Here is a 13,732-nt window from a genome sequence, read left to right on the forward strand (position 1 = left end):
TAATATAAGTTAGTATTCTTCTCGTGCACCATGGATGTAAATAAGATTAGAAGCTCGCATGCATTCCTAACGGAGAATGCCATCCTCAACAAAGTGATAAACTTGCGATCCTCGCACTACTCTTTCACTATAATAGAGGGTGTCCACATGAAACCTTTACAACTTCAGATGTAAATAGCAAATTGAGACACGATATCTGCGTGTGGTTTTCTGCATGTTAATCAGCAGGCCTCGGTCTAGGGTCACCCAGTCACCAGATTGAAGTTTGGAACGCACGGAGTATACAGGATGTTTCCGAGGTGGTGTTACAAACTTTCAGGGATGATGGCGAAGGGCACATATGTCAATTTGAGATAAAGAACCATGGTCCTGAAATGACTGAATCGAAAGTTATAAGCAAAAATAGTTGTGTGGGAATGGAATTGTAATTTCGCACCACATGTCCTCCTTCCTTTAACCTTTGGAACAGTCGTGGAAAAATGGTATGGGCCGGATGTCTGCTACGTGGGTACTACTTGGCCCGATGCAGTCTGTGAGCTTGTCTACTGTTCCTATTGGCTCATCCGTATTCGAAAATCGGGTCTGCTTATTCCGCTCTCGTGTACTCCTCCATTCCACTAGGACTGATCGACTGGACACTGCAACTTGTATACATACACTGCTGTCTACAGACGTGCATATCAGGACCGACCATGTCCGTTACGCATTACGCTATCTGCATTGCTTTAGTGTAGCTTCCTGTCCCCATCCTTCAGACAGCGCACTGAATGGAATACTGTAAGTAGACAACGAAAACAACGTCAGATGAACACAGTATGTGTAAGATGTACAGATAAAGGCACATGAATAAGGTGTACAGAGGAATAAAATAATTTCATTTCCACACAGCTATTTTTGCTTGTTACTTTCGACTCGGTCATTTCCGGACCAGGGTTCCTGATCTCAAATTGATACATGTGCCCTTCGCCATCATCCCTGAAAGTTTGTAACACCACCTCGGAAACAACCTGTATATGATGTTATGATTCGTGGAATGGGGTGGCGAGAGTACAGTTGATTTCGTAACAAAGTCATTTACTGACTTTCTTATTGCTGCGGTCGCCATACGTACTTGAGATCCTGTAAATAAACAAGTATACTTTATGTTATTTTATTTATTTATTTATTTTTTATTTATTTATTTATCCATATTTGTGTTAGTGTTAATTTCGCTGTTTTTAAATCCATAGTACTGAGGAACATGTCGAAAACAAGAACAAGGTGAATACATGCGGAACATTGGGAATAAAAGGACAAAAAGAGAAATACAAGGACAACAAGGAAAATACAAGAACAAGTGGAATACGTAGAGAAGGAGAATAAAATAACAAGAAAAATACAAAGACAACAAAGGAAAGACATGGGAACAAGAGTAGGATCGTTTCGAACCCAGCGCGAACGTGATTATTAGGCCCCAGATTTTTATGTAATATGAAAGTACGAAATATGTACATAAAAATGTAGTAAATGTCTGGGAAATATGTAATTAAATATGTAGTATTAATAAAATATGTAATTTAAAATCACTATTTAAATGCAACGAATTCACAAAAATGTCGTCACAATTTAACTGGTCAGTTGAAGTGAGAGGATGCAGCCTGGAAAGTGATTTGCCATTTCCATCTCATTGTATAGTTTGCAAATACAATTTGTCTCTGCCACAATTTATGCTTTTTTTATGCCTTAAGATTTCCTAGAAAAATATTTTTCTTTGACACACAAAATGTTATTTTGATTTACCTGACACCCGACCCAAACCCTTCGCTAATAGCCTACTTTCAATTTGTAATCTACTTAAATGGCCGGCACACTTGACCATCCTTGATTCTGAGAAAGCATTAGTGCAAATGTATAGAGTTGAGGCACTCCGAACTATTATGTTTTACAGACAAAGAGTTGGAATCCCTAGTTTTATGTTTGTTTTTTTTTTATATATAAAAGAACTATTGTCTTAAGCCACCTTTAGAAATTGAAGAATTTTCTGTAGTTGTGAACAAAACATAACGTTAGTTTCCGAGCCCTCCCTCTTTACCATCATCGTGTACTATAATGAGAACAAAAGGCGGCCCTCCAATCGGAGTAATAGGACAGGGACGTTAAGATATAATATGTCCAAGTATATGTGAAAAAAATCAATAATTTACTCTGGAAAATAAAAAGAATTTAATAAAAAAAATAAAAACTCAATAATTGCCTATATATGTATAAAAATGTTACATTCTTTGCATAATATGTAAAATATGTAATATTACTAAGAATATGTAAAATGAAACTCAACTATAACCATATCAGAACCACAAATCGCCGACATTTGTCATTTTCAATAGCCTACAAGTAAAGGAATGCAATATGTAATTACTAGGGACCGGATTTTTATGTAATATCAAGGTGTGAAATATGTACATATTTATGTAAGAAAAATAAGCTGAATATGCACAAAAATATGTAAAATCATGAAAATATTTAATATCAATATCTGGCAGGTATAGGATAGGTAAGACTCTCCAGTTGTGATTTCATAGAGCACACAATTTTTTACCGCACACTTGACACATTACTATTTTTCCATCTGTAGTGAAAGCTTCGTCCATTGCAATCCATGATTTTATTTTGTCGTTAGGGTTGAAGATACAGGGGCCATTTTAGTTAGTTAAAAGCAGTAGATAAACTCACTTGCACTTTATACTCTAAGTACTAAAACTAGGGAACTGAGTGAAATGAAAGACACAAAAGATTAGGAGAAAATAAGAAATGTGGGACACATGCATTTTAGCTGCTCCCTGTAAGAAACAAAGTACCTACTAAAACCTCAAACTATGGGCATTTAAAAACTGTCGTTTGAAAAGTGACATTCCTGTCTCATTCAGAAGGGACAGAATTATTCCAGCCGAGATCCATTACTTTCTAATTGCTCGGAAAATCCCATTTCCGTATAGGTCTACTAAATTGAAGCAATAACCTGAGAAGCTATTTATGTAAATCTTTCAACATCTTTCCAATTTGGGCCTTTACTTCAGCTTCTTTTCAAAAGTCGGCTACTTTATTGCGGCTCATGTCAGACTTGACACGGGTTTTCCCTGAAAGGATTAGGAAGAGTGTGAGCAAGGTTGCAAATTTCATGGGAACGGCTTGTTAAGACGTATGCAGAACAATTACATAGTTCGAGACAAATCCTGTCGTCCTCGTACCACTCCACCATATGAATGCAACGCTGCTTTCTCATTGTGAGTGATTTTTACAATACAAGGTGTATGAGAAAAGTTGCCTTTTGTTCACTCATGTTTACAGTGGGCGGTATGGGGTGAGTGCCTCTACTACTTCCTGGAACTAAGAACGTTATGTTTCGTCCCGAAATATATTCCTTCTTGTGTAGGTAAAAAGGTTTCTTAAATCTGTGTATTTCAAATTGTAAACTTCCCTAGCAGAATATATTTTTTTTCTTTTTAGAGAAGTAGAAACGAATAAAACTCCTAAATATGTAGATTTATGTAATATCAAGCCATAATATGTAATGTGGGGTAAATATGTAAACATATGTAGTATCAAATTTTAATATATTAATGGTAATTACAAGATTCGCAAAGATTTGTTATTTATGTACGGTTAGGTTGAAAGGGATAGAATATGTAATTACATAAAAATCCGGTCCCTAATTACGAGTTACCCGCCGCATAGATGGTTTTACCGATGTATCTTTTGTAAATTTTGCCGCAGTGTGCTATAGAACGTTTTCATTCTGAGATGGCAAATTGTCGGTGCTCTTAAGTATGCGAAATTACTCTAAGACACTTAAGCCCTTCTTAGCCACGGATGAAGCCTGTGGAGTAAGCAACTCGTGTAGAACTAAGCCCCAATAAATATGCATGTAAAACTATACACAACACGACAGAGTCCGGTGCAACAATCCATTCCTCGTCTGGAGAAGATGGATTGCTGCAGAGTTTCCTTTCATATCTCTCTCGTATCAATAGATGAAAGCTGTTCTTATATCGGAACAACTTTCCATAGCAACGCAACGACGTTTCCATGACAACGAAGAACAGCTCGCTGCGCCGGCAACCATTGTTACGACAAGCAAGATAAAGCAGCAAAAACCCTCCCAGCCCGTCCACTACACAAGAACCGACTTTCATCTCTACTCTGTATGGAAGTGGGCGAGCCTGAATGGTGCAGGTGAACACCACAACTTCACGTTACTGCACGAAATGTTCTCCGTGTTTCAGTGCTTTCCTTTGTTGTATACTTTATTCTCCTCTATTTATTACAGTAAAACCTGTCTTAAGACACTCTAGTATGCTCTACTTCCACCATTTTAAAGAAACAGTTTTCTATAAAACTGTGGGAAGCAGGGACATTATGATTTTACGATTCTACTATTTTCACTCTTATCTAACGACGTTGCATCAACCACTAGGTTAATTAGCACCCGTGGAATTGATGATAATTTATTTGTTTTTTATTTATTTATTTAATACTTTACACTTGAGCTACATTAGGCATTGCAGCCCGAAATAGCAGAAGCTCGTGCTCGGGCGCAGTTCAGATCAGTTATACAAAATATATCACAAAATTAAGGGAGTTCATTGGCACAGTAACATTAATAAATGGTAAAATAATACAGCATGTAATAATAGGGTCTACTTATATACAAATAGAAAATACAAAAGTACGTGAATATTAGAGTATCAATTTTTAACTCAATTAGCTTAAACAATTAAATAATTAATCTGATTTGTTTCTTAAATCTATGTGTGTTAAGTGTACTTAGCTCAGGGTAAGCTCTAATTAATTCATTATATATTTTGGGTCCAAAATTTCTGGTGTGTTTTAATCCAGCAGTTGTGTGGCATTTGGGAGTATTTACAAAGAAACTGTAGTTTTGTCTCGTATGGTATTCGTGAGGATCAAATTTAAATTTATTGTGGTTTTTATGGAAGTAAATCAGCAAAGTTTGTTTATAAATTTGTTCTAGATTTGATACACCGAATTCCTGAAAAATTAATTTTGTTGGGTAATGAAAAGGTTTATATAGAAAAATTTTGATAATTCTTTTTTGGAGCAAATTTAATGGTATTTGGCGAGATGAGGCCGAGGATTCACCATAGATTACCAGACATTCTCCTTACAGTTGGAGAAACCTTTTTAACTATTTTTATTTCATTACAAGTTGTGTGCATTCATTTATCCATAGTGTTCTGCCCAAGGGCAGGTCTTTCACTGCAAACCCAGCATTCTCCAGTCTTTCCTATTTTCTGCCTTCCTCTTTGTTTCCTCATATCTTAATGTCGCCTATCATCTGAAATTTTCTTCTGCCCCGAACTCATCTCCTGTTCACCATTCCTTCCAGTGCATCCTTCAATAGGCAGTTTCTTCTCAGCAAGTGACCCAACCATTTCCTTTTTTCTCTTTCTGATCAGTTTGACCATCATTCTTTCTTCACCCACTCTTTCCAACACAACTTCATCTCTTATTCTCTCTGTCCACTTCACACGCTCCATTCTTCTCCACATTTCAAATGCGTCTATTCGTTTCTCTTCATTTCGTCGTAATGTCCATGTTTCTGTCCCATAAAATGCCATACTCCACACAAAGCACTTTACTAGTTTCTACCTTAGTTCTTTTTTCAGAGGTCCACAAAAGATGATCCTTTTTCTATTAAGAGCTTCATTTGCCATTCCTATCCTCTTTTTGACTTCCTGGCTGCAGCCCATGTTACTGCTTATAGTTGTACACCTCAAGTACTATTGAAGCTATCTACTTGCTGTACTGCCTCATTTAGAATTCGTAAGTTTAACTTCTTTACTTTTCTTCCTATGGCCATGTTCTTTGTCTTGTTGGCATTTATCTTCATTCCATATTGCTCACACCTGTCACTTAGCTCCAGTAGCATATCCCTTAGTATCATCTCCTCTTCTGCTAACAACGCCATATCAACAAATCTTATACACTTTATTCTTCTTCCTCCTACTATCACTCCTCCCATATTCTCAAAACAGTTCTTCACTAAATCCTCTAAGTAGATGTAGACCAGGGTATATGATAAAGAGTATCCTTTCGTACTCCTCTCCCTGTCTCTCTTCCTTCTGAAATTTCTTCTCCAATCCTGACTTTCACTCGTTGTTTTATATATTAAAGGTTACTGAACAGCCTCTTCTCTTTCCAATCCACGCCAATTTTCTGTAGGATCCCCATCAGTTTATACCAATCCACTCTGTCAAACTCCTTTTCTAGGTCCACAAATACTTTTTACATCGCGTACATTAAGTCTCTCAAATTGATCAACAATCATATTTTAAACAAATATTAACTTTAAACACATTTTTGTCACCCATAAGCTTGAATATATTTGGGGGGAAAAAACAAAAGAAAATCTGTAACTTATATTGAAATTTCGACGGTCAAAATGCGTAATGCGGATCAAGAGCAATTTCTAAAGCATTATCTTTTAGAGAAGCTCGAAAAATTTTCCTTTGTTAGAATCATGTTTCAGAAAAATGACATACTGATCATTAAACCACCCAAGGTAATTGGTGGACCTGAGCGGTTGGGAATAATTTATGTTCCAAATAAGTAATTTATATCGTTGACTGTAAGATATTGACACAACTTAGGGCAATATGTCAAGCGTTGCACCCTGTTAAACATAAATTATACAGTAACTTCCGCATTTATACTGAAGTGACATCACAGTCTAGTATATACAGTCGCGAAGCTCAATACGTAATAAATATGCAAACATTAGATAGTTGCTCGCCACTAGGATCGCTAATATCGCCTCATTACAGGCAATGCAAAATAGTACCGTCACAGTCTATTGTTTCTAGCAACCTCAAAACTCAAGCTTCGTGACTGTATATAGTAGACTGTGGTGACATCCTGAACAATCATACGCAAACGCATAACTTACGTTTACTCCTACATATTTTCTTATTTTCTGTTATCAGTTGCTTATACAGGGACGAAAACACAAGTTTTGTAGAACTTTTTTTCTAGTTTCGACCAAAGCTACCTCCTGTAAAAATATGCAACACTTTTTTAAACTTACTGTATGTCACTAAAAGCTTATCTCTTATTATTCAGTGCTTTATTCATTGGAAACGTTATCCTTAAACTCCATATTCGCTATTTGTTTTTCTTCATTAACGTACATGTTTCAACTTTCTAAAATATATAATTGTGAGCATTAGCTTGTCAAATTTAAACTTTTGTTTCTTGTCCTCAATTGTCTCTGAATTTGGGTTTGATTCCGGGTGAGTGTGTCGGATTTTTAACCATAAAAAATTCTAATCGCTATTTCAATCGAATGAAAAAGCCTATCAGCGTCATTCTGTGTGTAAACTCCAGAAAGAAGAACAAAGTTGCTACATGTCGTAGATATACTATAGGAAAAGAAACAAAGATGGAACTTCTCATTCACTGCTTGGACTACTGTGTCCGTCCTTGCTTCAGAAACCTGATTTCACCAACTTTCCATCGACCCTCCGACACTTAAATAAAAATTATCTTCGGGATTCTTTACTGGACAGTCTTTAGAAATGTTCATGACGTCTGTTTGTAAAGCTGTCTATGGTTTCGTCCAGTCTTTCTATTGCTATTTGGTTTTCTATGTCATTAGTTTTGTACATCGTTAACGATGTAAGAAATCTCATTGCGATAGATTGTATTTTTTACTTGAGTCTAAAGACAGTGTCCACGCTTTAGAACCGTAGGCCTATGTGACAGTAAGACATTGATTGGTACAGTTTAGTGATAGAGTGTAGTCTTGCTTTGCCTGTAATAACCTGTTCAATTTTCCTGGTAATTAATTGAATATGTTAAATTTGTTCTTAATGTCGTATTCTCGCTGGTATGATATATGTAACTGGGAAACTTGTTCTATAGTTGTAGGCCTACCTAAGATTATTTTTATCCAGCCAGGTATTTCTCGACGAACAGCCATTACTTGAGCTTTCTTTTTAGAAATCTTCAGTTAAATTCTTTGGTTAAAATATTCTTTAGGGTAAAGACGCACATTTCAAGCTCATTTTCACTTTTAACTATTGAGATTTAATCGTCTATATTTTCCTCATTGACATTGATCCCATTCTACTAATTTCTCCATACTCTCCCTGCTGCGTCTAGACTCTAGACCAGCGGTCATCAGCTCACTGCACCCTCGGGCTAGCGTCTCTTACCCACGGAGAGGACACTGCACTATGGTGTATTCGTAGCTGCTGGCGGGTACACTCTTTACCTCTTCTTGCTGCACGACAGGGCACAACACGTTGCTCCGCTTACCCTTTGCCCATTTCAGCGAGTGCTGACGACCACTGCTCTAGACTATAGAAGTGAACTGATATAAGCCTAAAGAGTAAGGTATAAGTCAAATGTAAATAAATAATGAATATCAAAATGAAGATGGGGTAAGTATTAAATAGACGTTGTACTGAGCAGTAAGACGGGAGGTACCTAGTTGGGAATAGGGTAGTTTTAATAAAGTGTACTGCAAAGATTGTTAATGATTGTTAAAGGTAGCACCATATACGTGAAAATGTGAGGTCCACCATTACATATAAGAAATGTTGTGACGAAATATATATCATATTAAACAAAATAATTGATACCGGACAACCTTCTTATACTTGTCTTGTAATGCCATTAAAGTAAAATTTTTCTTGTGGGACTATTTGAACTAGAGGTTTCACCAGGACCGACCACGAGACTGAAGAGTTAAAACTAAGAATTGGGGATGAGATACAACAGGTCAACCAAAGAGTGTTGCTGAAAATATTTAATAATTTCCAAGACATACTCATGCATTGTTTGGCACAAAATAGAGGCAATTTTAAACATCCTCTGTGAACTAATATCTAGCCTACACGTGACAAAATTAGAATATAGTAAACTTGTCACATCAAACTTCAGTCTCTTCCTGGAAAACAGATAATATGTTTTACAAAATTTAGAATACAACAAATAGTATTGTTTTGATATTTACACACTAAGCATTAAATTGACAAAGAATTTAATATTGAATAAGTTTTTAAGCCAAAACCCATAAAAAAAACTACCGACATAACCTCATTCCCTCAATAAAATTGATGGCATATACATTTGCTACTTTATATAATATGGATGTGCGAGAATGAAATAGCCATATCATGACATGTATTGATGACCTCTAACTTATTTATTTAAGAAATAACAAGAAAAATAATGACATCACATTTATACAAGGCAATCTGAATAAGTGACAGAGATCAAACTAATAAAAAACCATACTAATACTACTATACTAATGTCCTTTTAAAAATGGCTGTCTAAAATAAGTATGTTGGAAAGATTGAATTGCTCTGCAACTATGACACGGTACTAAAACCACGAATACAAAACAACTGTGGTCGGTAGAAATGGAACGCCTTTAACAAAGACATTGAGTTTATTTATACAATCAATAGAATTCGAAATGAGAACGAAACAAAAAAGAGCAGGTGTGGAAGAGAATATGGCGGATTGGGTCGTAGATGAGGTTGTAAAGTATTTGGCCATGTTCTTTGCATAGACAGGAGAAAATTACTGAATGATACGCACCATTGAACTGTATCGGGACGACGCGACGTAAGAGAGAGAATCTACGGCAATTTTCTAACAAAGGGATAAAATAGTTTATGAGGGACTGAGTTCTGGACATGGAAAAATTTCAAGACTGTATAGTTTAGCGATTGAGAACGGCAAGACGACCTTCCGTTGCATAAAATCTGTATTAAATAAATAATATGTAAATAAAGAAGCATGGAAATATTAATTTGGTGAAGTAATTGTAGATACAAAAGTTACAGGAAGTGAAAAAAAAAATTGTACATGTTTTCAAAAACTATGCTTTTAATTTGTAAAGGATGTTCGAAAGAATCTGTTTTTAATGACACTATTTAGGCCAACTCATTTCTCCAATTTTGGATTCAGATCTCAAAACTTACAAATACAAAAATTGATTATTTATAAATTAAAAAATGAACACATTGATAGCTCAGAAAATGTATAAGCACTATTAGAATTGAACTACAATGCTAATACAATGCATAGAGTTTCATAAAAACCCATTAAAAACAAGTTGACTATGAATAAATTCAAGGAAAAAAATTGTTCCGGGGCTAGATATAGATCCCGGTACCTTTGGCTTAGCGCACCAACACTTTACCGACTGAGCTACCTAGGAACTTCATCCAAAACCGCCTCAATTTTTCTCTTTTTATCCACTCGAGTGGGCTGACATGACCCCAGAAACCCACATCGAGTTCACACAAACTCTGTGTGACTTGAAATTGTCCCGTATACCTTCGTAGGAATTTATTGACAGAACTAATGGAGGTCATGTGAAATTAGTTTGTGAAACTAAACTTTCATCGAAATGTGTTCGTTCCCTCATATGCTGTCTCGGAAACCAAACATTCGTCTGACTTGATGAATACTAGATCTTTGTACACTGTTGACTACAGACGTGTGCAAATTATTAGACTCAAACGATAATATATATGATTCAAGTAACATTTATTCTACAGAGCACATTTATTACACACTGTTTGCAACAATTAATATTTAGTATGAAACCCTTTGTTCTTTACCATCTATTTTATGAGGTTTGGCATGCTGTTCATGAGATTTTCACATTGTTTCTTGATGTCTTCATCCCTGTGCCATATTTGGATAAGTGCTTCTATGAGGTGGTAATCTTCGTTTTTTAGTTTTCTCTTTACGGCAGATGAAAGATTTTCAAGTGGATTTACGTCTGGGCTGTTACCTGGCCAGGGAAGGACGTCTAAATTATTTTCAGGCAGAAAATTAGTTATTAATCTGGCTTTGTGACATGGTGCTCCATCCTGCACGAAGACACATTCACCATCAGGGAACCAGTCCCTCATTTGTGGAAAAATTCTGGTTTCTAGGACTTTTTTGTACTGATACTGCCACATAGAGTCCTACAGAATTATTTTGTGGCCTGTAATTCATAATAATTATGAAATTTAAAAAATGTAGTGCTGAGTCTAATAATTTGCACACGTCTGTAAGTTATTTTTATGAATAAATAAACTAAACCCTTTAATAATACACAATGCATAAATTTGATATCAATTCTAAAGTCTGCTCCTAAATTGAGGAATACAGTATGGATATGCCCCTTTCTTTCATGGAAAAGCTCGCACATGAGGATGTTCGGTTAATGCCCTAAATTGTAGGCCATCTTCTCGAAACATGGAACCATCAGGCAGAGTTTTGGCATCGGAAAGTCTTTGACGCTATTAGAGTGTGAGTACACGCTCGGCTGAGTGGTATTCGGAACTAACGGTTCCTAAGTCTGCTTTAATGCGTGAGATGCTGATAATGCAGCTCGTTGACGACACATAAATAGCATTATCTGCCTCATACACCGTCTGATGGCTGACCAAGGAGCTAGACCGAGTAATGGAGTTCCTGAGGTTCGCAGGAGCCTCGCCGTCACCTGATCACCGGCTTTATTCGCGCGATAGAGACTGAGCTGACATCTTTAGTGGACACTCAACCGCGGCGCGGGCGGCGAGATGAGCCATAAGGAAGCCCGCACACAGCCGCGCTCTGAAATTAAACGGCGAGGCCTGCGCGAACGACCGCAATAAAGTTGAGCGAATTTCTTATACTTAAAAACCAGCAGCCATACGGGTCGAAGTATCTTGAGACTTTGTGAAAAATGTTCAAGATTGTACAATACAGTACAATAATAGGCCTACCTACTTATACAAAATGTAAAATGACTACAGAACATATCATCATAGAACTTACTTGGTATGTGATAAATTTTAGAACTACACGCTAATAATAATAATATTCAGCTATTGTAGTGTGCTGGCTGTATGTCAACAACTGCTATGCTGGATGCGGTATGATGACACGGAATAATTAGTTAACATACTGTACATAAGTGAACCTATAATATGAACCCATTTTGAATCTTACGTACACTACTTTTAACACTTGAATATAAGTAATTGATTAACTAACGGACTTACTCGTGTTAATTATGTAAGCCGCACATACTTACATAATTAACACGAGTAAGTCCGCTAGTTAATTAATTACTTATAAATATGAAAGTTATAGAATAAATTTAGATGTTAAAAAACTTATTTAAAATGTTTATGGTAGTAAATTGTGAAAAGGAGCAGATAAATAATTTTTAAAGTTTTAATGGTTATCACTTTTGGTTTAAACATGCACTAAAACCAGACGTAAGTGCAAGTTTGAATCAATTAATTTTTGAGGTTTGCGATAAATTAATTAGTTTAGGAAATGTATATTTATTTATGTATTATGTGTAACTAATTTTGTATATAGATCATTTTTTTAATTATTAAGTTTGTACTTGTGTAAACTAATATCAATAAATCTATCTATCTATCTGTCTGTCTGTCTGTCTGTCTGTCTAATAATAATAATCATCATCATCATCATCTTCATCATCTTCTTCTTCTTCTTCTTCCCTTCAAGTATTAGGCCAAGTGGCCTGTTACGATCTCACAGTTGAATTTTCAATCTAGCGCTTCTTTGGACGACCGAGAGATGTCTTCCCATTTGGACGATAGTGGAGCATGACTTTTGGGATTCTATCTCTATGTATGCGATGTAGATGATTTATCCAGTTGTTCTGTTAATGTTTTACGTAATTAATTACAGGTTCTAGTTGTAATTCTTCCATTACATCTTCATTGCGTCTGTGATTCCATTTCGTATATCCCGCTGTATATCTAATAAATTTCATTTCATTAGCCGTTATTCTGCTTTCGTTTTTCTCCCTCAATGTCCATGCCTCACTGCCGTAACAAAGCACAGGTCTCGCCAAAGTCTTGTAAAGGCAAATTCTAGTATGCCTTTGTACTAGGGAAGGTTTCATAATGGTGTTAATTATTCCCATTGTTTTGGTGTATTTAGAAATTTTCTGTGAAATGTCTATTTCATCATCGAAGAAAGATAATGTGTATCCGAGATATGTAAAATAATTTATAATAATAATAATAATAATAATAATAATAATAATAATAATAATAGCCTATGCCTATATGGTATAATAATAATAATAATAATAATAATAATAATAATAATAATAATAATAATGAATTATCACCAGGCAGCGCATTTTCGTTCCCAAACAAGTTAGGAAAGTTATCGGTTAGTATATCCGGGAGTTTTAAGGTTCAAATTCTGATCCTAAATGCTTACATCAGGACGCTGCGAAAGGTATATCCTACTTCGGTACACAGTAATAATGGAGCATGACAACTGTAAGTGGGATTGCTACTAAATTGAAATGGTCTGTGCAGCTGCTTTTTAATCACATAAACGCACTAACACTACGAAACTAGCTCTGTACAAAATATTAGTGCTACATATGACAGAAAATATAATTATGTCGATAATACTACTGAACTAGTTTATGCAATATATATTATAGAACATAATAGTAAACATGATACACATTAACTGTAAATACTCTATATATAATATAAATATATAATTAATTCATTTAACGCAATCAACTCCGTTACGGTGAACAAAAACATATATTCTGAGATTATAATAGACTATTCTTATCTTTTACTATAACTGTCACTAAAATTTGTTTAAGCTAAGATAATGTTCTTCCTACGTCACATGACGTTACAGAGATACCATAATAATAATAATG

The sequence above is a fragment of the Periplaneta americana genome, chromosome 7 (assembly GCF_040183065.1).
Source record: "Periplaneta americana isolate PAMFEO1 chromosome 7, P.americana_PAMFEO1_priV1, whole genome shotgun sequence".
Taxonomy (NCBI): domain Eukaryota; kingdom Metazoa; phylum Arthropoda; class Insecta; order Blattodea; family Blattidae; genus Periplaneta; species Periplaneta americana.